The sequence below is a fragment of the Marmota flaviventris genome, chromosome 7 (genome assembly GCF_047511675.1).
Source record: "Marmota flaviventris isolate mMarFla1 chromosome 7, mMarFla1.hap1, whole genome shotgun sequence".
NCBI classification, from domain to species: Eukaryota; Metazoa; Chordata; class Mammalia; order Rodentia; family Sciuridae; genus Marmota; species Marmota flaviventris.
In genome coordinates, this window is record NC_092504.1 from 65,803,384 (window position 1) to 65,831,056 (window position 27,673).

Sequence of the window (27,673 nt, forward strand, 5' to 3'; positions counted from 1 at the left end):
AAATAAATAACCCAATCAAATATGGGAAAAAGAACTAAACAGAAACTCCTCAAAAAAAAAAAAAAAAAGAAAAAAGAAACACAAATGGCCAACAAATATATGAAAAAAAATGTTCAGGATCTCTAATAATAAGGGAAATACAAATCAAAACTACACTGACATCTCATCTCACTCTAGTCAGAACAACAATGATCAAGAACATGAATAACAATAAATGCTGGTGAGGAAGAGGGGGAAAAGGTACACACACTTGTACATTGTTGGTGGGATTGCAGACTAGTACAACACCTCTGAAAGCAGTATGGAGACTCCTCAAAAACCTAGGGATGAAACCACCATGTGACCCAGCTATCCTGCTCCTAGGTATTTTCCTGATACAACCAACTCATTATTTATAGCAGCACAATTTACAATAGCTAAATAATGGAATCAACCCAGATGCCCATCAGTAGATGACAGGCACACACACAATGGAGTTATACTCAACCATAAAAAAATGAAATTATAGCTCAGTGCAGTGGTACACACCTAATTCCAGCAGCTCAGGAGGCTAAGGCAAGAGAATCAGGAGTTCAAAGCCAGACTCAGCAACTTAGAGAGGCTCTAAAGAAGGGCTGGGGATGTGGCTCAATGATTAAGTTCCCAGTACAAAAAAAAAAAAAAAAGAAAGAAAGAAATTATAGCACTTGCCAGTAAATGGATGGAAATGGAGAATATCATGCTAAGTAAAATTAGCCAAACTCAGAAACTCAAAGGTAGAATGTTTTCTCTCATGTGCAGAAGCTAGAGTAAAATTAAGGAATGGGGAAGGGAAAAATAGGATAAGATAAAGGACTAATCAAATATAAAGGATAATGGGAGAGGGGAGTGTTATGGTTTGGACATGAGGTGTCCCCCCAAAGCTCATATGTGAGACGATGCAAGAAGGTTCAGAGGAGAAATGATGGGGTTGTAATAGTCTTAATCCAATCAGTGAATTAACCTCCTGATTGGGATTAACTGAGTGGTAACTGAAGTGGTAGGGTGTGGCTGGAGAGGGTGGGAATGTGGGCACGGCATTGGGGTATACATGGAATCCTGGCCAGTGGAATCCTCTCTGCTTTCTGATCAACATGGAGCTGCTTCCCTCTGCCACACTCTTCTGCCATGATGTCTGCCTCACCTGGAGGTCCGAGGAGTGGAGCCAGCTTCCTATGGACTAAGACCTCTGAAACCTGAGCCTTCAAATAAATTTTTCCTCCTTTAAAATTGTTCTGGCCAGATGTTTTATCACAGCAGTGAAATAGCTGACTAAAACAGGGAGGGAGTAAGGAAGGGGAAAGGGATGATCATGAACTGATATCAATGTCCGTGCATCTATGAGTTTTTCAGGATGAACCCAACTACTGTGTATAATTATGAAGCTCATAATACATTTAAAAAAGAAAGTGAAAATCTAAAAAAGAATTAGTTATCCTCCCTAAGCCTCAGTTTTTACATATATCAAATGGGAATAATATTAATGTTTGTCCTACATGGTTTGACCCTAGGATCAGATCTGTTATGGGTACAAAAACCCCCAGCAGAGGACTTCATGTACAGTGAGACACAATATTTTTTTTTAAGTTGGAATAAAATAAATCACTAACATAAGTGATCAGCTTATGTGTCTCTAACTTGGGCCATGATGATCTATACCAGTCATAAGATCACCATCACTTTTAAAACTAATAATAATAATAATAATAGCTAACACAGAATATTTGAGATAGAGATGCCAGGAACCAGGCTAAGTGTGTTACATATATTCACTTATCCCTCCTGTCATTACTAATGTAGGTCTATTATTACAGATGAAGAAATGGGGGTGCAGTGAGATTGGGCCACATTCCCAAAGTCTTGAAGATAATAAGTGGAGAAATCATCTTTAAAATGTTGTGTTTTTTTTTAAAGTAAACCCAGGTGTGGTGGCACATGCCTGTGATCCCAAAGATTCAGGATGCTGAGAAGAGGATTGCAAGTTCAAGGCCAGCCTCAGCAACTTGAGGAGACACTCTCTCAAAGTAAAAAATAAAAAAATAAAAAAAAAAGGTGGGGAGGCTGGGGATATGGTTTACTGTTTAAAACCCCCTAAGTTTAATCCCTAGGACTAAAATCAAAATAAAAGGCAAAATGGAAAATCTGATGGTGAGGTAAAAGATAAGAAAAAACATGCAAATTAATTTTAGGACTTATATCCTTTATACTTCTTGTCATGTCTCCTACCAAAGAAAAGCATGCCCCTCACAGGACTGTCACTTCTTTCATTCCTGCTGCTTTGAGACTCCTGCTGTCAGAGAACCCTGAATTCCAGATGCCAGTCTTGCTGCTGCCTAAGAAAGATGCTCAGATCAGTTTTTACCTTTTGGATCATATATTTCTCAAAACAGTATATTTTTATTAAGAGAACATTGCACCTCTGACTCAGGTTGACAAATTTTTTGTTTGCTTTTCAGTTTTCAGAGAAGGAGTCAGTGCTCTAATATTATGTTCTGGTTAACAGCATGTGTCGTACATTCTACAGTCAGCCAGAGAGCTGCCTTCAGAAGTTGGCAACATGGAACGTTGTAGACAGGTCATTTCCCCTCTTGAGGTTTTACTGTCCTCATCTGAAGTATGGGCACAAAACAAGCCCACACCACAGGGTTATTCTGAGACTGGAATGAAAGCATGGGAGGTGGGGAGGAGGTTGGCAATTGTAAATGCTCAATAAATAAGAGCTGTTGCTGTTATCTGCAGACACCCAAGGGTCTTAACATAAATCTGAGGTGATGAGGTACTATATAAAGAGAACTGAATGCAGAGAGAGGAAGACCCAGGACCTAGGCCTAACTCTGTTACTTACAAGCATTATGGCTTTAATAAACCATTATAAGTAAGAGACAGACATGTTTTCATAAGCCATCTTGGGTTTTTTACATTCTTACACTTAGATACTTGCAGACCAGACAGCCTTTCTCCCACTGCCTCCCACTCCCCATTATCTCACAGTTGATGGAGTTTGAGTTTACATTCCTGATCATCTTCCAATGGCTGCATACCCCACCACGAAAGCAAGGAGAGCACCCACCCTTATACTTGGTGAAATTGTCATTTGGTTGAAATGAGGTCATGGATATAAAAGTAATAATGATCATAAAGCACTACACAAATGGGTTTGCATAAGTGAAATTCAGGACATTTTACGCCCCTTCCACCTCCCGCCCAACACATACACACACATACATTCTCTGTTAATTGTAGAAAATAGTTTTGTTGGAAAGTAAATAAAAGGTGGTAGGCACTGTAGTTGTTTTTAAACACTTCTTTGCAGCAACTTTGTTCAAACCATGTATCTATTCCAATGATTATTTGAGTGAGGAGCACAGAGCATATGTCTAGATCACTTATTGGGGAATTAATTCATCTAGCTGCCTGATGGTGAAAACCTATCACTTAGAAAAATATCCCCCAGGAGCAGGTAAATGAAGCTCCCCAATGAACTGAAAAGGTATTAGGACCTCTTTACTCACTTCCAGAAGCTTTAGAACTCTTTATTTTTTAAATTGTAGTTGGACACAATACCTTTATTTTATTTATTTATTTTTATGTGGTGCTGAGGCTCAAACCCAGGGCCTTGCATGTGCTAGGTGAGTGCTCTACCGCTGAGCCACAACCCCAGCCCAGCTTTTACACGCTTGTTATTATTTATCCTAGTGATTCCTTCACCCAAGTCCATGGATTATGATTTTTCAGAATCTGAAGAGACCACCCAGATCCTGAAAAAATAATTTGTCTCTGACTACAGATTTAATTTCCCTCCTAAAAGAAGCACCATGTCACAAGATCAATTGTACTAATTATTTGGTGAGCTTTAACACTTTCATAGTATTAAAAGACCATATGTCTGAAATTTAATGTGGATGTCCCACAGAGTTCACTAACTATAAAACACAGTCATAGAGACTCAGTATCACAGTGGGGGAAGAAGTAGACCCTGAATCTGAGTTCCAGCCAGACATTAATGACCTTGGCCAGAGAACCCTCTAGTCAGTTTGGGCTGCTACAACAATAACACCACAGGCTAAGTTGCTTAAACAATGAACACTTATTTCTAGCAGTTCTGGCATGCTGAATGAAAGAATTAACCCTGAGCTGCATGGATATGGCAAGCAGTGGAGACTAGAGAGGCAAAGGGACCAGGAGGAAAGTCCATAGCTATCACAGTGATATCCAAAAGCTAACATGGTGAAATTTAGAGTGAGGCAAAGGAAAAAGGTGAAAATGAAAAAGAACTACACTTTGTCCAAGCCTCAGAGGTGGACCAGTCCTAGCTAAAGCCTGTGTGCAGGGTGGGGCCATGAAGGTGGGCTGCACTTCTCTCAGTCCATGCATGATTTCCCTGCTGTAATCAGAGTGCTTGCACATGACACCTACCTGAGATGATATGTAAATGTACATTAAGATGAATAAAGCCAGCTTGAGGATGATTTCTACTGAGATGTGGTCTATAAAAGACTTAGAAATTAGTAAATATGAATTTGGACACCCTGAAGAAATGGCCCTTGTTGTTTTCTTTTTGTTTGTTTGTTTGTTTATTTGTTTTTGCATCTGTGATTCTGTGACTGATTGGTAAACAAACACAGGTGGACAACAAGAACCAACCAGACTTAGAGACAAAATGGCACAAACCTTGGAGCCATAACAGGTTTCCAAGATCTTATAAGGTGACAGGAGCCATCAGAGTAAGAGGTCCATCCCAAGGTCCTCTCACTCAGTCTGACCTTTCCACACACCAGACCAAACCCACCCCCCCCCCCATCATCTGTAAATTCCAATCATGTTGTCCCTCCTCTCATGATCTTTGGGTAAGAAACACCACAGAGATGAGGAAATGAATCAGAGAAGTGAATAGAGAACTTCATCAAGGTCAACCCGTGGCTAAAACCTACAGGGTATCCTATCTGTACAGAACACGAAAGGCAAATGGAAATTACCCTTGGCATTTAACATTTGCAACAGAGTGTCAAGCATTGCTCTGAGTGTTCTGGCTCTGTCCAGAAAGATGACTTTATTAAATGTATCTTTGTTGCCATCCAGGGCACTTGCCACAAAGATGCTATAAAATATAGCTCATTGCTAGGTTCATAAAGTCTTTGGGATCAGAACAATTAAACCTATCCATGCCTCCAGGGACATCCCATTTTATATCAACAAATGTTATGTCATCTGTAACCATGCCAACTTCCATTTAAGAACTGCCAATTATTCATAGCGCTAGAGGGTGAAATCTGGTTTTCTTGCTGATGGTTCCATTACCTTCTTCCCATTCCCCTTCCCCAAAAAGACAGATAGTAGCCTTTTGGTGGGAGAAATAATCATAAACAAATTGCAAGGTCATCTTTCCAGTACTGCAAAGCTGGGTACTATTTTCCAAGGTTCCAAATGGCCTCTTCAAAACCACATGAAATAAACCTCTTTTATTTTCACACACATCATTGTTTCCCTGCAGGTTATAGAAAACCATTTTCAGTCACCAATTGTTCTATGTGGATGCAAAGTTTTCCTTATTGTCCTACCACCAGGGTGCTTGGACTTGCACAGGAGGAAGGAGGAAGATAGTGAGGAGTATGGGATAGAAAAGGAGATAAGCCTGGTTGAGTGATCCCAAAGGTGCCACTTCAGTGTTGGACTTTGCACCTGCCAGGGAGTCCATAGGTTACAAAGAGACAGCTATGTCAGCTTGAGAATCAGACAAATCATAGAACCCACTTCCCAGGCTCCTGAAGGCACTATACATAAATTAACATCTCATTCCCTGATGTCACTGCAGTGGCTGGAAGATGTGGCTGATCTGACATTTGGCCTCCCTGGGAGGCATGTGTTAAGACTCTCTTCCAGCCCTCTCCACTTCTTTATGAGCTCAGCTTTTCATTACCAAACCAATGTCCGGGTTTGAGAGTTGGAACCATCAGACAGTAGGCAACCTGCTGGGTGGCTCCTCCACCATCTGTCTATGCAGTGCCACTTAACTCACAAGGCAGGGTAAGTGATCCCAGAGTCAGTGGACTCCAGGGCATCAGGAACCTTGGCCAGCCCAGTTTCAAATTATTAACCTTGCTCAGTCTTGAGGCCTTGTTAATGTTTTTCTGTGTAAAACTTGTACATATCTGAGCAAAGTGGCTTTGGTTTACAGGCAAGACCAAATTTACAGAAACCCATTTGGCTCATTCCCTTTGAAATAACTCATTAATATTTAGTTTATTTCTTTTGTAACATCATCTTTTAACCAACAATCATTTCTAAGAGCTTGACCATGTCCAAGAGCTTTTCTATTATCAGTCATCTGACTTCCTGACTTGTCCAAGAAGTCGAGCCCACAATAGAGCCTTATGAAGAAGGGAAGGGACTGCCAAGAGGACAGGGATCACTTTTCTAAGGGCCCACAGAGGGGGCACCTTTTCCTAGTTTGCACAAGGACTTTCCACATATGAGTAGCAGCCAGGGTAGTGCCATTCTGTGTCCTCTCAAGAAGTTATAGGGAGACTCTCATTTGCACATAGTGTAGGCTCAATATATTTTAGCTGGCAATTGAGATGGGAGGAGGGGACTCTGTATGTGTTAAAGGTAAGCTAATCTCCTTTTTTTTTTTTTGAAGAGTAGGGAGAAGAGAGAAAGGCTTGAAATATCCTTGCTGTGCTTTTGGCTTACCCAAAAAGGATGACAGACTTGGTGATTTGGTGGTCCTTGCACATTTTCTTCTAATGAGGGATGACATAGGGAGAAAATGAAAAGAGAGGTATAAAAAAAATCTTTTTCTTCACTGGGGATTATAATGCGAGATAAATATCCTGTGGAATTGGCCAGAACATGCTCATTCACTCAGCAAATATATACTAAGCCCTTCTCTGTCTGAGGCACCAAAGGAGTATATATCACAAACACTATCAAGAATGGGTTTGCCTGAAGCTGTCACTTAGGACCCATAGTCTGCACAAACCGAGCAGAGGGAGCAAAGATATCTGGGAAGGAATGAGTTAGTCTGACACACTGGAGTGTGAGCACTTAGAGAGAGGTAAAGGCAACAAGCAATGGCAAGGGTGTTCAAATGTGTGAAGAGCTGTTCTAAGAGATTAGATGACTTTTGTATGACCCTTAAGTGTAGGACCCACGGGTGGATGTGTTGAGGAGGCAGAGCTGGGTCTCGATGGAACGAATGGTGCTGGGAAAACTGGAAATCCATATGTGGTAGAATGAGATTTAACCCCTATCTCTCTCACTGCACAAAACTCAACATAAAAGACCTAAGAATCAGACCAGAAACCCTGCATATACTAAAAGAAAATGTGGGCCCAACCCTCAAACCTATCAGTTCAGTAACTGACGTCCTTAACCAGACTCCTAAAGCACAAGAACTAAAATCAAAAATCAATAAATGGGATGGCATCAAACTAAAAAGCTTCTTTACAGCAAAGAAAATGATAAAGACTGAAGAGAGAGCCTACAGAATGGGAGAAAATCTTTGCCACCTGCACCTCAGATAGGGCTTAATTTTCAGGATATACAAAGAATTCAAGAAAGAAAAAAAAAGAACAAATAACCCAATCAATAAGTGGGCAAAGGAACTAAGCAGACCCTTCTCAAAAGAAGAAATTTGTATGGTCAATAAATATATGAAAGAGTGTTCAACATCTCTAGCAATTAAAGAAATGCAAATTAAAACTACACTGAGATTTCATCTCACTTCAGTCAGAATGACAATTATTAAGAATACAAGTAACAATAAATGTTGGCAAGGATGTGGGGGAAAGGGTAGGCTTTCCCCTTAGATTGCTGATGGGACTGCAAATTAGTGCAACCACTGTGGAAAGCAGTGTGGAGATTTCTCAAAAAACTAGGAATGGAGCCACAATTTGGAGTATATGCAAAGGATCTAAAATCATACACCACAGTGACGCAGCCACATCAATGTTTATAAGGAATACAATTCACAATAGCTAAGCTATGAAGCCAAACTAGGTACCCATCAAGAGACAAACAGATAAAATCTGGTATATATACACAATGAAACATCACTCAGCCAGAAAGAAGAATGATTCTATGACATTTGCCAGTAAATGGATGGAATTAGAGACTATCAGGCTAAGTGAAATAAGCCAATCCTCTAAAAACCAAAGGCCAAATGTTTTCTCTGATATGTAGAAGCTAATCCACAATAAGAGTAGGGAGGGTAAGAATAGAAATTCAGAGGATTAGACAAAGAGAACTAAAGGAAAGGGAGGAGGATAGGAATAGGAAAGACATTGGAATGAATCTGCCATAATTTTCCTATGTACATATATAAGAATACACCACAGTGAATCTCACCATCCTGTACATCCACAGAATGGGGTCCTAATTAGAATAAGATAAATTCCATGCTTGTATAATTATATCAAAATGGATTATACTGTCATGTATCACTAAAAAGAAACAATTAAAAAAACCAAGAATGCTTTTCAATATACAATAAATCATTCATATTATTTAGGTTAAAAAAAGGTTTGTGTTTAATAATGAATGTTATTAATCGTGCAATTTGTCTTGTTTTTGCTATGTCCTAGCAGTTGTAAAGTGTTTGAATCAAACCTTCTGTTTATCTCATTTTGTAAATAAGGAAATTGCTAACAATTGAATTAAATAAAACAAAAACCAAGGAAGGATTCACCATAGTAATGTTTCATTTCTTGAGCTTCATGTGAATATGGATACCTATTCTATCTATTGTCTTATCTATCCATTTGGAAAGCAGCAACTGAATTATAAAGAAAGAAAAAATAATTAACATTAGAATGCCTAGATTCTGACTTTCTACTTTGGATCTCAAACTTAAACTATCCACATGTAATTATGAGTAATAAAACATAATCTTAAACTAAGGAGTTTTCCAGTGGGCTCCTGGATTTCTGACTCTATAAAATTACATAATGATAACTCAAACTGGCATCAGACCCATTTTGCAGTGCTTTATGGCATACCTATATCCCTACACCTACTACACAAGCCACATAGGACACTGCAAAATGAAAACAAGCAACAGCCAGATCTCAAACATAAGCAAACATACCATCCTTTTCAAGTTGTCCTGCCTCTCTCTCCCTCCCACCAGGACTCACCCAAGCCTCTCTGATGCATACACACAAAGACACATATATCCAAACAAGCTCCTCTGGAAAATTCACTGCCCAATTTCTGGAGGCTCTAAACACTGGCCAGTTGCACACATCAGAAAATCCATATATATTCCAGTAGGCTGTAAAAAAAGAATTTCCCCTAGAATTTGATGAAATGACTACCCAGAACCAGAATAACTCTTATTCAAGACATTTAAAACCCACTGGACATAGAATTAGAGATGATGATGTAAAGATCAATTCACCCCTAGCAAAGAAATGGACAAGGTAATTTAATGTACCATTCCCGTTGTTAATTTCTATGATCTTGAGATTAATTTGAATGCAGATGGAATACATTTGAATAATGGCTCAAGCAAAGAACTTGGTTGCTAATTCAATAGGTGCCAGGGTGTGAAAAATTATTACCATGATTATAGTAACTGGAACTGATCTTGTAAAAATATTTTTGTAGAAAATTAAATAGTTCTTTACGTCTAGGGCCACACACACATACATACACCAAACAGGCTCCTTTTATCATGAATCTATATTTTCTTGAAGTTAAAAAGTCATGCCAAGATGTTGTTGGGTTAGAATTGCTTTAGTATACATTGCTCTAATGTGTCATGAATCTATAAAAGATATGAGAGACACCTGCTAAGTAAGAATAACACTTAGGATCAGAAGATGACTGAAAATTAAAACAAATACTCAAAACTATAACACTGAAGGACATGGCAGGGATGTGGGGACATCCTCAATGTTTGTATTTTGTAATTCTGCATTTTCTAAGACATAGGTTTGTTTCTTCTGAAAGTATCTATAGATAAGAGATTCACTGTTCCCTTATATAGCAACAATGTAGGTAAAATGTTTTAACTCTTATAAGCATATACCTCAGCATATGCATTTGCATAGTTAGTGACATCTTAGTGACAAAATAATAAATGATAAACACTTCATATCCAGTGAATAAGGATACAAGAAAGCAACACATCATAATAATTTTGTATTTTCTTTGTTGATAGGCTGGTTTTTTATATAAAGGAAATCAGGAAAGAATAGAAGTACAGTAAAATGGGCCCATTTCCTACTTTCTAAAAAGCAACCAAAAAATTAGTAATAACATCCATACTTTTTTAGGCATCTACTAAATGCTATGTAGTCTATGGATTTCTCTTAAATCCTTAGAAAAATTGTATATTGTAGGCATTATTATCCTCTTTTTAAGGATTAAGAAATCAAGAACCAGAGGTTTGTCCTATTGACCAAATAAGTAAGTGACAGAAGAAAAGAACCATTGAAATCCAAAGCTCATGCTATTTCACCTGCACGTCTCAGCATCTTACATAAATATCTTGGTCAGCTTTTTTTGCTTCTGTGATTAAAAGACCCTGACCAGACAATTGGAGGAAAACTTTATTTGGGGGCTCAGCTCATGGTTTCAGAGGTCTCAATTTGTAGACAGCAGGCTCCATTCCCCAAGGCTCCAGCTGAGGCTGAAGATCAAGGGAAGCAGCTTACATGATGATCAGGAAGCAGAGAGAGAGAGAGACTCCACTGGCCAGATACAAAATATATACTCCAAAGGCATGCCCCCCAATGCCCTACCTCCTCTAGCCATACCCTACCTGCCTCCAGTTACCACTCAGTTAATCCTGTCTGGGGATTAATTCACTGATTGGGTTAAAACTCTCACAACCCAATCACTTTTCCTCTAATTGTTCATTGATTGTGTCACACATGAGCTTTAGGGGGCCACCTCACATCCAAATCATAACATATCTGAAGCAAATGTCTCCTATTGAGAAACAACAATTCAGTCTGTCTGCTGTTGTTGTTGCTTAATATTTTTACTTAAGACAAACTTTTCTCACAAATTATTTTAAAATTCCCAGCTTAACCTAACAACTCTTAGAGTATTATAATTTTGATGCAAAACATTGGAAAGACTGATACTGACTAAATTTTAATCTCCCACATGCTAACTATACATTAACATAAACCCGCAAGGACTTAATGCAAAGGTGCAAGTAAGTACGCTAAGAAGTGACTAGATGAAAGACACAGTGAAGTGAACAGAGGGTGTGGGACATATCCTGGGACCCTTAGAGTCCCATTCCAGAGAGGTCGTGGGAATTCTATGCATGTAACCTGTTGCAGCTCTTACAGTTTCAGCCCAGACTCTTCGTCTCACAGAGGTTCAGGTGGGAAAGTATCCTGGTGGGTGAACTCTGTCTAATCATTTAAGACATATTTGGAAAAATACTTTACATCTCATTGTTATCAGCTTATTCAATGACTGTGCAAGATCACAGTGAAATGACAATCAGAAATCTGCTTTGAGACACAATCCCCAGAAATAAGTTTCCTCTAAAGCAGATGCTTTAGGATACAGCAATCTCTTAACAAATACAGACAAAAATACAAGTTCCTAAGTCAAATAAAACCTGAGGAGGACACAAGGAAGCATTAGAGTCTGCCCAGAGTCTTCCCTCAAGACATTAAAATCTAGTTGGGGATTTAAAAAGACAAATAGGAAAAAAAAAAAAAAGACAAGAAGTAAGAAAGTAGGTGGTAGGTGATAGCTCTGGCCTTCTGCGACTTGGCTTGGATTCAGGCCAGGATAAACCTACTCTTGGGCAGGAGGGATGATAGAAGTTGCCTCTGAAATAAGATAACAGTCCTTGGCACACAGCAGGCACCCAATGAGGATTATTTTCCCTCTCTTCCCTTTCCGGCCCATCACTCCAGAGAATAGCATCAAGTTCTCCTTGCAGCAAACCCAGCCTCACCTTTCCTCCCCAGTCCTGATAAGATGGCTTTTCTTTCTTCTTGGCCCAGTTGGAGATCTCTTTCCTACTCCTATCTTGGTAACAGCTCATTATCTTAACAACTGAGTGCTTCATCTTCTTGCCTGGCTTTTTCTTGCCATCTCTAAAACACTAGCACTCCAGGCCAGAGCCTGCTCCACAGTGCCTACAGCCTGCCTGACTGCTGTTTCAGATGTTGCATACTCTGTGATTTCTTATGAACTAGATCTGTCTGCTCTTTGGGTTATTCCACAAGACCACAAGGTTGAATTCATTTAAGTGTACTGGCTGCCTACAGGAACGGTTGAAAAGAAGACCAAGGTTATGTCCAGGTTCTAAAGAAAAGGATGGCATGGTCACCTACTGATGCCTGTGGCTGATGTGGAAGTTAGGGCCAAGAGCAAAAGGGTCATCCCCTCCCTCACCCTGCTTCATGGGCTATCATCTTGTAATTAACTTCTTACTAGGTTCTATGTTTAACTTGTCACTTTTGTCAACTTCCCAGTACCTATAACTGGCCCCTGACCCCAGACCCAGACTGGATCCAGAGCCAAACACAAGCCTCCCTTCCAGTTTCACCATCCTATTGTTGAAGGAATCCCAGGATTAACACAATAAAAATGATATAGTTCAGACTGGAGAGGTTAGGGATAGAACAATAAGATAAGAAAATAGAAATTCAGACTAGAGGAAAATAGGTTCAAAGATGTGACAGTCAGAAAGTGTAGAAGTTGCCAGCACAATAGACCACCACAACTGATAGGAACCCACTCATTCAAATCTGCCTTCAAAATATTGTACATCAAAATTTGAACTCTGTTCTCTAGGACACAAGCATTGATAAAATCATTAACTCCTCTGGAGAAACTTGACAGATCTTGTTAAATTGCCAGCTAAAAAAGATAGAGCTGGAACTTTGTCTACTTAAAATACAAGTTATATGACTGTGCTTGCTAATCAGCATCTGCTTGAGACAAAAAAAAAAAAAAAAAAAGCACTTAGTTGAAGACTTACTTTTATTATAAACAGAAACCAAGGGAATGTGTACTGGGCAGAGGGAAAAGGCGGGTATCTGATTATCACACCCTCTAACTAGTTTATCACACCCTCTAGATTATCACACCCTCTAACTAGTGGGGGATCCTGAGATCTAAGTTGGATAGGCCTGATCACAATAGTCACTCTCCAAACATACCTGGGTGTAGTGCTTGTTGCTAGACAATTCTACAATCTACATTCTATAAAATCCACACTTATGCTAATGGGATTGATTTAAAAAAAATAAAACCAACACTGAGATAAGATAAAAATGAGATGAAGATCCCGAAGAACGGAACAAACCATATGGCTGCACAATCACACTAAGGAATAACTTCACTTCCATGTCATTGCTACTTATTTTACAACCAAACTGCAAAATTTTTGAGAAAATTCTAGACTTCTATCTGTCCAATGTTAAAAAAAATCAAATCAAATTATTATCTGATTAAACCTTAGTGAGCTGGTTTTATCCAGGGGCGTGGTGTGCATGGTGGGACATGTGCTTGGGTGTGCATGTCTTATATCTGTGAAGATACACTCTCTACACTGCCTCTTCCCCCTTTAAAGATGAGTGGAGGAGGAAGGTGGCCAGTGTTTTCAAAGCATATTAATGGGTCTTCAGTTTGCAGAGAGAAATCCCCAGAACTGGCTTTGAGGGTAGTGAGTGGAGAAAAACAGACAATAAATGGGAAAACTTTTTGAAGTAGCTGAGGTCAGTAAAGAATAATGGAGAAATACAAAACCAACAATGGAAGAATGCTAGAGTTCAGGCTGGAGGAAATGACCACAAGGCTTTTTGTGAATGGGAATACCAAAATTAAATTTAATTTTAAGTTACTAATATTGTTGCAGAACATAAATCCCCTTGACTGTCAATAAAGTCTATTTCAGACACAAAGAGGGAGTAGGAGGGCATGTGGGAAGCAGTACAAAAACTGTCAAGAGAAAGCTATTTTTTTTGTTTTCTATTTGTGTTGACTCTGCAATACTGGAATAGCACATGTGAAATAGTGAGATGATTTAAACACAAAACTAGAATTGACCAGAAAATAACCTTCTCTAGGAGACAGCTGGATTACATACAGATAACAATGTGGGTGCGTTAAGTTTGAATCTTAAAAAAGTAGTAATTAGGGTTAATAATAGGTCTAACAGAGTCTTTGACCTAAAGAGTTCCTATAAATAATCTTTTACCTAAGGCTTCCTACAAAAACATCATTTATTCCTATATTCATAACTCTATACCCAGAGGGGGGGAAAAACTGTAACATCAAGGAGCATAAGGAGGGGTTACTGAAGGAGCATATTTCCTTTTCTTGGGGTAATGGCTCAAATGATAGTCACCCCACACTCGTACATGCTGAATTCATGTCTCCCCCTGGGCTCCCCTCTAGGAAATTCAGGCAGAAGAAATCATGAAGCTGCTCTAGTTGGGTAATACAGGACTCAGCCAGGAGCCCAGGCTCTCAGTGCCTGCTGTCAGACTCTTACCCCTGTTGTCTACCATCTGTCCATGGGATCCACCTGCCCTCCATCTTTCAACTGGAGCATAATATCTTGAGATGATTTTTACTTACTTTTAGAGATATTTTCTCATATGGACACTATCTTTGCCCCCAACCAACTACCCCTCATAGCCATTATCTTAAGTAATTTGCAGAGTTTTACACCAGAGAAATTAACAAGTGCTACAAGTCAGAAATTGTTGTTGCTTTTAAGCACCAGCTGTTAAACAATTACCAGTACATCACTGCTTTTAGTATGAGGGCTGGCCAGTAGTTCGCTATCAAGATATGTGAGCTATAGCTGGGGAAGTAGTGAACACCTGTAATCCCAATGACTTGGGAGGCTGAGGTGGGAGGATGAGAGTTCAAAGCCAGCCTCAGCAACAGCAGCGTACTAAGCAACTCAGTGAGACCCTGCCTCTAAATAGCAATACAAAATAGGGCTGGGAATGTGGCTCACTGGTCGAGTGCCTCCCAAAAAAGAAATAAGAGCTACTAACAGTAAAATGTAAAGGCAAGACCCTCTGGCAAGTTAAAGGATTTTTCTCTACAAAAAATAAATCTTTACAATTACACAAAGAAAATTAAGTCAAACTACACCAGGCATGGTGGCTCGCACCAGTAATCCCAGTGATTCAGGAGGCTGAGGCAGGAGGATGGAGAATTCAAAGCCAGCCTCAACAAAAGTGAGGTGTTATGCATCTCAGTGACACTCTGTCTCTAAATATAAATACAAAATAGGACTGGGATGTGACTCAGTGGTTGAGTGCTCCTGAGTTCAATCTCTGGTACCCCTCCCCAAAAGAAAAGAAAGTCAAACAATTCTTTAACTATAAGAAAACATAAATTAAGCATAAACCAAATTTCTCTATCCTTAGCAAACTTTCACAATTTAGATGTTCTTAACCAAAATTACTTTTCACATGTCAATGGATGACATAGTCCTAAGATGCCTTATAAAAATATGTTGTTCATAATGGGTGGGTACTTTTTCAATGGTCATGCCAAACTCAAGGCCATATAGGCTTGAAGTAGGCAAATGAATCCCTGCTTGGGAATCATTTCAAGGACCAAACTCTGTAATACTCCATGAACAATACAAATATTTCAAAGATACAATTTTAAAGAATGGATGATGGACTCCCTCAACACCCCAACCAAGAAAGAAATCAATGGGAGAGAATCTTGTTGGAATCTCCAATTTTGCTTGTAAAGTAGATAGATGCAGAGTGAGAGAAGTCGATCAAACACAGTTTTCTCTTTCTTTTGCACATTTATGGATATAATTTAAAATCAAGTTAAGTTCCCTTCAGTTTTTACTGTGTAAAAATGAAAAGAATGGATTTTTATTATATTTTATTTTTTAGTATTGATAGGAGAAATGAGCAAATTGAAAAGGGCCAAACTGAATTTACCAACAAACCAAAGATCTGGCAATTTGACACCCTGTTATGGGAAATCCTAAGTATTTCAGAGACATTGTTAAGAACATTCTAACATTTCTATTTACCTCTCTCCTATAATTAAGGATTTTATGATATAACTCAGTCCCATTCCATGTAACAGGCCAATAAATCACCACTAGATCCTATAAGTCTTAGCCATTTAGTAACTCACAATAAGTGTAGAGTTTTTTCCCCCATAGTTGATGAGCTATCCAAATAATCGAGAATGAAGAAAACTGGTCATTATAAATGGACTAACACACTATACCTGAGCCATAACAATTTTGAGTCTTCTTGAATCAAAAGGCAATTCCTGTGCATAGGGTACAGTCACCCTAATAACTATTCCTAGTGCCCTGCTCCAGACAGATGAGATTTTAATGGCAAGTTATTTTAATATTTCAATCAGTGGTTTGAGGGGCAGGCACAGTTGAGGTGGGACACACAGAGCATTCTGTGATGGTTTGGCTAGTAGGTGTTCCCCAAAGCTCCTGCCTTAATACAGAAATATTCAGAGGCAAAAAGATTGAATTATGAAAGTTATAATCTAATCAGACCATCCTAGTTTGAATGAACTGATTAGGGGTAACTGTAAGTAGATAGGGCATGGCTGGAGGAGGTGGGTCACTAGAGGCATGTCTTGGAAGGATTCATCTTCCCTTTCACCCTTCTCTGTCTCCTTGCTAACGTGAGGGGAGCAGGACTCCTCCACTACACCCTTCCATCTCAGGCCCAGAGTAATGGAGTCTACCCACCATGGACTACACCTCTGAAACCATGAGCCAAAATAAAATTCCTTTCCTCTACAGAAATTGATCTTGTCAGTATTTTGGTCACAGTGACAAAAAGTGAATAACTACACACTCCTACAGAAAAAAAGTAAGAAAGGTTTATGGCATTGCTCACCAAAAAGAAAGTGAAAGGAATCTTTCTGCTCTAGAGACAAAGATGGTCAGGAAACCTTCATCTTTAGGAGTAGATATGCACGAACACAGCTGTCTACTCCCCAGGAGAGAAAAATGGAATGCATGTTTTCTTTTCTTTCTCCACCCACAGCAAAGAAGCACAGCTGGACTATGGAGTATAGGAGTTCTTAGCAATTCAGGTTGCCATGCGCCATTCCTGCTGATTTCCTAGACTAGAAATTGGGAAGGAGGAGAGGGAAGAGGTGTAATAGGAGAGAGGAGAGTTTTGGGAAGCAGCAATTGAGAACACATGCCTGTCTGAGAACATGGGTCAAAAGGTTACAAAACTCAACTTACCTGGTTACACACCTGAAACTAGAAAAGTTAACCCAGCAGCCTGCTAACTTTTCAGTTCTCCCCATGTAAAGTAGGGCTTCTTGGACAGGTGCCATAGCAGACCTATAAGTTACTGTTCTCTCACCTTCCCTCTCCCTTTTCAGAGAGCTTTGTGTCCAGCTATGCTCTTTCCTGTACCCTTCTCCTGTCAAAGTCTTGTGTGACCTTGCTCATTTCACAGAACACAGCGGATGCATTGCATCTCTGCTTCATACCCACTCTTCGATTCTGCCCAAACTGGAGAGATGGGTACTTGAAGTTACAACAGCCTCTCTCAGCCACAGCCCCAGAGTAGCCTTTTGGAATGAAGGGACACAGGTTCTTATCCTGTTTTCACTACTGTCTCTTCAATCTGGGATAAATTACCCTATTTGAGAGTTTCTGTATCTATCCATGAGAATAAATCCTATCCCCTAGGTTTCTTGTGGATTAAAAGTGACTGACACATGAGAAGCTGAGATTAATCATGAAATCCGATATAATTAAGTAATTTAAAATAAATGTAGAAGAGCACCACAAGAAGACTGAAGTCAGGGGGAAGATTTTGTGTATGAGGAGAAGCAGGAGTAGAAGACCAAATGATAGAGAATAAAGGAAGCCCTCTAACTATTTTGAATCCACAATCGTGGTTTTAGATGACAGTGTAGTTAAGTCAGTACACAGAGGATTAAACTGTATCAAATATCCAGAAAAAAAATATACATGTAGTCAAAAGGAATACTGCTGTTGATGAAGGGTTCCATGTGGAGGGAGCCTGCTGAGCATAATGCTCTGAAAGGGACTCATCTGATTGATGAGTCCAGAGGAATGGGCTGATCATGCTCAGTTCCCTTTTATTCCTGGTTCACGTGTGTCCCTCTGAGAGCAGTTGGCTGCCTTCTCTCACCCCAGCCCTTCCTCAACCCACAGACAATGGGCTTTGGTCCAGCATAGCCAATGGCTAGGTGGCAAAATCTGATTAAATAATCCTACAACTGAGCCTTTATGAGGAATAAAGGTGGCCTATCTTCTTTACCCTCATTTTCTTACCTTCCTTTGCACTTGGCAGGACAGAGGGTTTTAATGGGCCCCCTTCAAGGGAACCCAACTTGTAATGGTATTTGTGGATACTGGAAAACAGAAGGGAAAACTCAAAACTAATCCAGTTATATCAAAGCAATACTAATTTGAATAACTAGCAGAAAATATCATTATGACACGTACAATAATGATGAATAGTATCACTAATGTAGACCATCTTAGTTTTTTTTTTTTTTATTTTATGCAACTACAACACTAAATGTATTTCAATGTACTTAGGCTTCCTTTGCTCTCCTAGTACTCAAACATTACAAAATTGAGAGGCAATGGTTACCTCATGAATGGATGTCGTTTAAGCAACTTGGCTTAACTGTAGTTTTTGCCTCCAGCCTAGACCCTCACCCTGTGGGATTTCCTGCACTGACCTGAAGGAAGTTGCTTCATTGCTTAAATAAATTTCATATACATCAAGGGATCTACACCTTCCACCCGAGGGAGGCAGTTATTTAGAGAGAAAGCAGTTTAAAGGTGAAGTTCATCAACAGTGGAAGCACTCAGGATGACCCAGAGGGCCTACTTCTAGGAAAGAAAATAGGATTTTAATTGACAGATTCGATCCCAGGTTCCTCTCTAGGGCCTTCCAATAGAGGTCAGGAACTGTGACACAACCACATGGTTTCAAATCATTTTCAATGCAGTTCACACCTGACCCCCATGAAAAGCATTTCAGTCTGCAATGCCATTCTGTGTCCCTGTCTCAATCACTCTGTCCCACCTCCCTATGTTCAAAACTTTAGTAGGAAAAGTTTACATTGTGTCAACCTCTGTGATTGATTATGCACCTTACCTTTGGACTACTTGAGCCTCAGTTCTGTCCCCCAACATTGATCCCTCTGAGGGAAGTAAATTCCTTCTGATCAGGTATACACATAAAGACTTTCTTGACCCAATTACAGTCAGAAGAAGACTCTGACAAGGATTTACCTTTGAAACTGAGGACGTCAGCAGTTCAGGAGCTCTATTCACTAGGAAAACCCTTAAATTTGGGAGCTGTGTTTTGTTCACTTCTGAATCCCCAGTGCTCAGAACAATAGTTTGATAAATCTTTGAAAATGAATAAAAGACGTGCTTGAAACTTTAAAAGCAAATTTCTTCATTAAAATCTTTAGGAAATGATCATAAATTAACAAGGTATTGATCAAGAAGAATGATTAAAGGGACCTGCTTACATAAGTGTAAGAGACTATGACTTCAACTCAGCCAGGTTTCATTACTCAGAAGTGTTCCTTTGTTTACACTCTTAGAGGGACTGAGCTATTTTCATGTTTGCTGAGTTGGCCTGCTCAGAACAACGCCCTTCCCCAGTGCAGCTTGGGTACTTTGGCCATGCTCTATTTTATCTGGCAACTTTGGGGAAACACTGAACACACACACACATACACCCACACTGCTAAAGTCGAGAGCAAAGCTTTCCTTTGACCACTGTGATTGTTCAGGTATGATCCGCAAGGCAGAGGCTGAGTCTAGGCCAATGGATGTGAAAAGCTGCTTCTTGGAGGTTTCTAACACACTGCGACTGCTACTAGCATTGTTCTCTCATCCTGTAGGATGGAAACTAAGAAGCATGGAGCCCCTAGAAACTGTCTTCTGACCAGCTGTCTTCTGACCACAGGAGAGGCTAGCCAGCCTTGGAGAAAGCAAGCAGAATGAAAACAGAGAAGATAAAACAAAATGAGGGCATTTGTGAACTGCTGGCCTGAGCCTGACCGACCTCTCTGAGTTCTCAGTTACATGAGCTGATAAACACCTTATTGTTTTAGCCATTTTGAGGTCAGTTTTCTGTTACTTTCACATGACTTAAGTCAATAACTGAAGGGATCAAGGCAGCTTTTAGGAAGATACTATATCCTCACTGAGTAGAGATTTTAACACACCAAGGACAAGTGACCTGCTAGGAACTTTCAGTGCAGCAAAAAGAGTGAGAGAATGCAAAAGCCTTATCACTTCCCAGACTGTGCCCTCACCTCTGCCATTAAGTTCACTCAGTCATTTATCAGCATTCATTGCATGCTAGCTATGACCAAGCCAGTGCCTACAGAATGAATGAAAACATTGTACTTATTCTCAAAATGCTCATCCATAACTATAGAATGCATGTAGGCAAAGGCTTAAAAGTATTTAAAAAATTAAATAGTTATGTTGAGGTATTAATATGGTGCTCACCCCCACAAATTTCCTTTAACTTTATGCCATATTATTTTTTTTGTTCTAATTAGTTATACATAATAGTAGAATGCACTTTGACACATCATACACTTCTCATTTTTCTGGTTGTACATAATGTAGAGTTACACAGGTCATGTAATCATATATGCACATAGGGTAATAATGTCCAATTCATTCTATTATCATTTCTACCCCCATGCCCCCTCTCCTCCCTTCACTCTCCTCTGTCTAGTCCAAAGTACCTCTACTCTTCCCTAGCCCCCCCCTTTTGTGAATTAGCTTCCTCATGTCAGAGAAAACATTCATAAAACCATACTATTTTTAAATAACTGCATAATAAACTAGAGATTAATTAGTAGCAAGTGCCATAATGTGGTATGAAATCTAACAAAATAATATCTGTGACACTTTTTGTGCAACACAAAGCCCCATGTACCTAATATTTTATAAATAATAAAAGTCAACTTTTTTTTTTTTTTTTTTTGGTGGTGCTAGGGATTGAACCCAGGCCTCATGTATGCAAGGTAAGCACTCTACCAACTGAGCTATATCCCCATCCCTAAAAGTCAACATTTGTTGGACATCACCCTACATCATAGCATATGCTGAACATTTTATCTACGCTATCTCAATCTCTGACACAAATTTATTATCCCCTTTTTACAGATATTGATGTCAATATGCAGAGAATGTAATTAACTTACCCCAAATCATACAATGAGAAAACTGAGGATCAGGACTCAGGCAGTCTGACTTCAGATCTTAGACCTCTTGCCAATGTATTATTCTGCTGAAAGACTTCACACAGTGTGGGAAATAGAATAGAGGTCTCCCAAAGATGTCTATGTCCTAGTCCCCAGAACTCATAGATGTGTTAGAACACATAGCAAAGGAGAACTAAGATTGCATATAAAATTAAGGTTGTTAGTCATTTAACCTGGAGATAGTGTTATGGTCTAGATCTCTAGTGTCTCCCAAAGTCTTATGATTAAATGCTTGGTCCCCAATGCACCTATGTTCAGAGGTGGGGCTTTGGGGAATTGATTGAATCATAAGGACTCTGACTTCATCAGTGGATTAATCCATTGGAGTGATTCATACTTTGAATGAACAATTAAAAGGTAGTGGAAAGTAGAGAAGCCAGGATCTAGTAGAAGGGAGTGGGTCCTTGGGGGCCTGTGTTTGGGGACTATTTCTTGCTGGCACCTTGATTTTAACCCAGTGAGACTCTTTCTATTTTTGACTTCTGACTTCCAGAATTGAAAAATAATAAAATTATTTTAAGTCACTAAGTTAATGGTATTTTGTTATAATAACAATGGGAAACTAATGCATAATACACATATATATTCACATCATATGTTATAAAGAAGGGAAAATTATTTTCCTTTACCCAAGTTAGGTTAATTGGTGGGATGGACTCCTGTAACAAAGATAGATTATCCATAGAAAAATAGGCAGATGTTTATTAACATGTCTATTACACTTAGGGAATCAGTAATTCACCAAAAGGGGGTTCAAATTCAAACTTACATATCATATTCAACAAAAAACAATAAATTTTTAGAGAAGTTTAAGACATTGAGTCTCTAGGGGCAGCAAATTGTAGGGAGGTAGATAAAGGCAGTTGGTGCCATTTCCAGGTTGATGAAGTTCTAGAGCTGTCTTTGGTGGTTAACCTGTGACTTCCCTGCTAGAGAGGGAAGGCTGGCCATTTTTGCCCTCGTCAACTTATGTTCTTCTTTTAGGCAAAAATAAATAAATAAATAAGCAAGCAAACAAATAAATAAATAGAAATAAAAATAAAAAACAAAGGTTGGGAGATGCAGGCAGTCTTTCCTTTATGCTTGTACTTGTTTTCAGTTCTTTCTTTTAGAAGAAAGAGACATCTGGGGTGATATTTTGGGGTAACATATTCTGATTTCCTTTCATAAGTGAAAGGTGAATAAAAGGAGAAGTCCCCAAAATACCACTGTGAAAAGTGATACTGATATTTAACCCTGTAGCCAAGCACTGTGGTACATGCCTATAATCCCAGGGGCTCTGGAGGCTGAGGCAGGAGGATGGCAATTTCAAAGCCAGCTTCAGCAACTTAACAAGACCCTAAGCAACTCAGTGAGACCCTGTCTCTAAGTAAAACACAAAAAAGGGCTGAGGATGTGACTCAGTGGTTAAGTGTGCCCCTGGGTTCAATCCTCGGTGGGGGTGGGAGATAAGCATTGGCCTTGAAAACATGAGAATTTGGTTATGATTCAAATACCAGAAGATTACCCAGGCTTTCTGTGAACTGGACACGGGGCTGTAGAAGGACTAAAAGCTAGAATTGGAAAGAAGCCAACACAATTCTGAGCACTCACCTGAGGATCTCCTGTCTTTTATCTTCATAAACTCTTAAGGGAACACAGAAAAATCAAACTCAACTCAGAAAAAAAAAAGCTAAAGTTTATGAATATTAAGAATGTCCCATAATTTGAATGCATCAATAGAATCTGCTAAATGGAAATTCTGTACCCTTTAAGAAGTGAGATCTTTATATCCAAATTTTTAATGTAAGAAATTTTTTATCCTGTGGACAATTTTAGAGTTTTGGTCTCTGCATGTAAACATTCTTGCTCTTGCTCTTGCTCTCACTCTGCAGAGATCAAGTTCAAGCAGAATAGCATTCAACCAAAAGAAGGAAATAGACTGATTTATGTTCATGGTACTGAGCACTGCATTTGCTACATGGGCTACTTCTCAAGAGGAATATAGGTATTCAAAATGGCTTTCTCTGGGGCTTTGATTCAGATCTGCATATCAAGGTTTCACCCTTTCCCCGGGTGACCCATTTGTCTGAGGGAGGCATTCAATTAGACTGCCAGAGCAAATTGATTCAGTATTGACCAGGAAAGTCTTCACACTTGAAAGACATATGATGCAGAGGTGGAGATGTCAGCACCACGAGTCAATACTCCAAGTGCCAGGGCCCAGATGATTCAGGAATATGAAATGAGGAAGGGTCCTCCCCGGGCGTTTAGAGCCAGGAACAGAAAGCATGTTCTTCCTCTTAAAGAGGAGACAGAATGGGAGGGAGGAGCTCTTGAAAACGTGCTCTAGTAAAGCTAAGAAACTGATTCCCATCCTCTGCTAGTAGAAAAGGAGAATAAGGCAAACATTTCCTTGTTTCAAGAAACAACACCAGGATATGAGGTTTCAATAATCTAATTTCTCAAGATCATTGCTCAGAGAATACCCTGCTCTTTTTAAATGTCCTGCTCCATATGCCCTCTCCTGCCACCCTGCTCCCTCTCTGGACCACAGTCTGAGATTGATCAGAACTCTGTCTTCACATCCTTCACACACTATATCTATCTTTATAAACAGAAGATAAGTGCTTAGTTATTTTGGAATTGAGCCCCCTTACATCTAAGAGCATCAAAAACATGATCCATCAGAGACAGCAAAATAAGTGTTGATCAATGAAAAATTCGCCTTATTTAATATAAATTTGGTACTTAGATTAAAGGGCAGAAAGGACTCAAGTTTGTGGTATCCAATGCTCGTTTTAATCTTTGCTGTTTCTCAAATAGTGGCTTTGATTTGTTGGAATGTTTTACAACCATGAATATGTGACAGAATAAATTAAACCCTTACTGCCAATCATCCCAAGTACCCACTATATATAAAATTGTCCTCCATATCCAGCTTGAAAAAAATCATAAAATTGGCTCTATTAAGATAACTAGGACCCCCCCACACATACACTTCATTTTAAGGTTTAGCCTCTATATATCTATAGTACTTCGTTGTTATTTATATTTTCACATTGTTAGAAAAGGGTGACCGTTTTTATTGAGTGGCACACACATCATTTAAGATATGTAGTTTCTAAATGTCACTGGTGAAAGCTGAAATCCATTATCTTTTACTCACAGAAATGAAGCCCATCATGCTGTGCACTTGGAGAAAAGAATAAAGAGGTTTAAACCAGAATCTGCATAATCCCAGGTAGAGGAGGCGGCAGCAGCAGGGGGGAGAGAAAGCATCATCTCTAATATGCAAACCATGAAGAAGAGCAGCATATATTACACATCAGGCCATTTGAATGCAGAGTACCCAATAACATGTTTAAGTAAGTACATATGTTGCCATGAGTCAGTCCAAAGCATGGGTAGTCACTTGCAGAATCATTTGATCAAGTCCAACAGACACAAATATGCACAATTCTACAATTAAGAAAACACAAAGCTGGGGTTGTGGCTTAGTGGTAGAGTGCTTTCCTAGCAAGTGTGAGGCACTGGGTTTGAGCCTCAGCACCACATCAAAATAAATAAATAAAATAAAGGTTATAAAAAAGAAAGAATACTTTAAAAAAGAAAAGAAAACACAGTGGTAGGTCCTTCTGTTTTCATTTGGAAAGAAACATCAGATAAAATTTTTAAAATCTACCTTTAATGCTATCCAAAAAGATTCTCTCCCAAGAACACTTCTTTCACTTATTATTTCTTTCCAAATAAATTTCAAATATTATTCGTATTTCTATATAAAAATTATTTCAAATATTAAGTAAGAGGGACAATAAGAAAATGAGTGAACACATATTCTTAGGTGACAAGAAGAATGACCTACACATTCCAGAACCCTGTCAAACAAAAAGAGAGAAGGGGAAATGTTTCTTCAAGAATTCATTCCTTGGTGCTGGGGCTGCAGCTCAGTGGCAGGGAGCTTGCCTAGCATGCATGAGGCACTGGGTTCAATTCTCAGCACCACATAAAAATAAACAAATAAAATAAAGGCATTCTGTCCATCTACAACTACAAATTTTTTTTTTTTTAAAAAGAATACATTTCTCCTAGCTACAACACATTCTTAAACCATCATTTTAACTCAGTAACTGGTACTGTGCACTAAAATAGTAAAAATGAAGACTATGTAAAAAACATGGAAAAGAGTCTATAAAATGCAAAAAGGAAAGGAAACATAGAATGTGTCTATATACTATTATTATAACTATGATAAAACTATTTATACCTGTATAAGAAGTTCAAAAAAGACCATATTATTCACAGACATGAAAATAGCAATTATTTTTTCTGTGGAAGAGTGATGGCAGTTAAGGACAGATTATTTTTTTTCTTTTTCTGTTTTTTTTTAATTTATTATTTATCTTTATAATTAGCATTATTATTTTTCATTTAATTCAAATGTTTTAAAATTTTTTATTTTAAATGCCCAAAAGGATGACAATTCTTGATGTGGTCCATAAGACAGCACCCCAAAATATGACTCTAGAAGACCAGAATACGCTACCCCCAAATATACCTTTTTGACATAAGAAATATTTTGAGCTGCTTATTTTGAGAAACAGCAGATGGAGGAGTAGCTGTGAAAAGCTTTTGTAAAGAAAGCTTGTATCTACAAAGGAAATCTCCTTTGTAAGGACTTCTCGCTCTTGAACAGTTGAAAGATGAATAATACCATCATAATTACCATCATCATTCAGAGAACAATGCTATTTAAGCTTGAAGTCTAAGACAACTCTTCAAGGTTTAACTCTAATGAGAGATTCACTCATTTCCCTGAGTTATATCCCGTGTATAATGGAGATATACATCTTATTAATCTTCTGTTTGTTTTTCTCTTGTAAATTTGCCTTTTGTTACAGGGGTCTGTCCCCACTAAGAACTGTGGAAAGTGAAAGATAAAATATTTTTTCCCCTGCACTCTAAACCTGGAACCCCAACTTTTTTTTGCAGGGTAAATTATTTTTATAAAACACTGAATTCACAAGGCCAGGAGAAAATACTACCAACAGGGGCTTAGTATATCTGAAACTCAGTACTTGCTCATTCATAAATTGGCAAATGCCATACCTGTTTGGGAGACTTTGGGAAGAAAGAGCTTTAAAAAAGGGGGGGGGGGGCGAGGGGGGAGAAATACAGAGTTTACCTATGGCCACTGCTCTTTCCTGGACATTTTCTCATAGCAATATGATTAAAAAAAAAAAAACTACCTTAGTGGATCAGGTTAAGCCCAAATCACTTTGGGAAATGTTAAGAAATCAGTATAAAGAACTCCTCCCTTCCTTACCTCAATATCTATTAGCCTTGGTCTATACCAGGTTAAGCAGTTCTTCTCTTTCCAATAAAGTGTTCAAACTCAGCTGGATGAAACCTAAGAGCAGGAGTAATAGTTGAGTCTTTTTTAACATTTGAATAAGTGTGAGTAAATGTGATACTCAAAAAAAAATTAATAGCAATTGTAGAGCAGGCATCACAGAATGGTATGTTCACTGCTCTCAGGGTTCATATCCTTTGTACTATCTTCTTGACAACAAAGACAAGATCTCACCAACTGACTCACCAACAGAGATTCCATCAGTGGTAACAAAATCAGAAAAGATGTCTCATTTTTCTTCTGGGAAATAATTGTGCAAAATACAGCACTTCTGATTAAAAAAAAAAAAAAAAAAAAAAAAAAAAAAAACAGGGCTCTTTTTTGTCTAGACACAAATTAACCACATGGACACAAAGGGAAAAGGTACTGAAATGAATGATACTGATAGGTAAACAAGATGCCAACAAGCACAGAAATGTTAGTGAGGTCAGCAAGATGGCTGACTGGAGGTGCCTGGTGTGCTTTCCTCCACAGCAAAGGACCTAAATAAAGGGACGACAGCAGCTATTTGACAAATGTGCTTGAGGAGGCACAGAACCAGAGTACAGGGGGAACGGACAGAAACATTGTGGAGCATGGAGATTCATGATGGCCTGATAAAGATCTAAGCACATGGGATTCACCATTCAGTCTCTTGAGATCAATCCCAAACTAATAGACGCTTTGTCAGGGAAAGGGTAAACAGCAATCACCCCAAAGTCCACACTCACCCTATGAATGTCTGAAACACTGCTGCTGGAGAACACTATATAGGCCCTGCACTCCATCTGGAGTTTTGCTAGGTTACCACACCACTGCACTGCCTCAGAGAAATAGCCAGGTCCATGATGTACTCTGCCCTACCCAGGCTCCTACTGTACCTAAGATCCTCCCACCCAGGATTCTGTGAAACAACAGGCACCTATTCCCAGAAGAACCAGTGATCTACCACCACAACCCAGCCAGGTGGCCTTGTCCCCCTCCCATGGCCCTGGGAAGCCCCTTGGCAGCTGACCCTAAGCCATTCAGGCTGCA

At 39.0% G+C, this 27,673-nt stretch overlaps 1 long non-coding RNA gene across 3 annotated transcripts in view; it reads left to right on the top strand.

Moving 5' to 3' along the window:
* Positions 1-20,316, top strand: part of LOC139706511 (uncharacterized) — a 30,893-nt gene extending 10,577 nt beyond the window's left edge. For 2 of the 3 annotated variants that reach the window (XR_011708133.1, XR_011708132.1), the window contains exon 3: positions 19,885-20,316. This is a non-coding gene — a long non-coding RNA (uncharacterized lncRNA). Of the gene's footprint in view, positions 1-1,932; positions 2,056-19,884 lie in introns of those variants that run through there. The other variant, XR_011708134.1, reaches the window with a different exon arrangement.
* Positions 20,317-27,673: the final 7,357 nt, after the last annotated feature.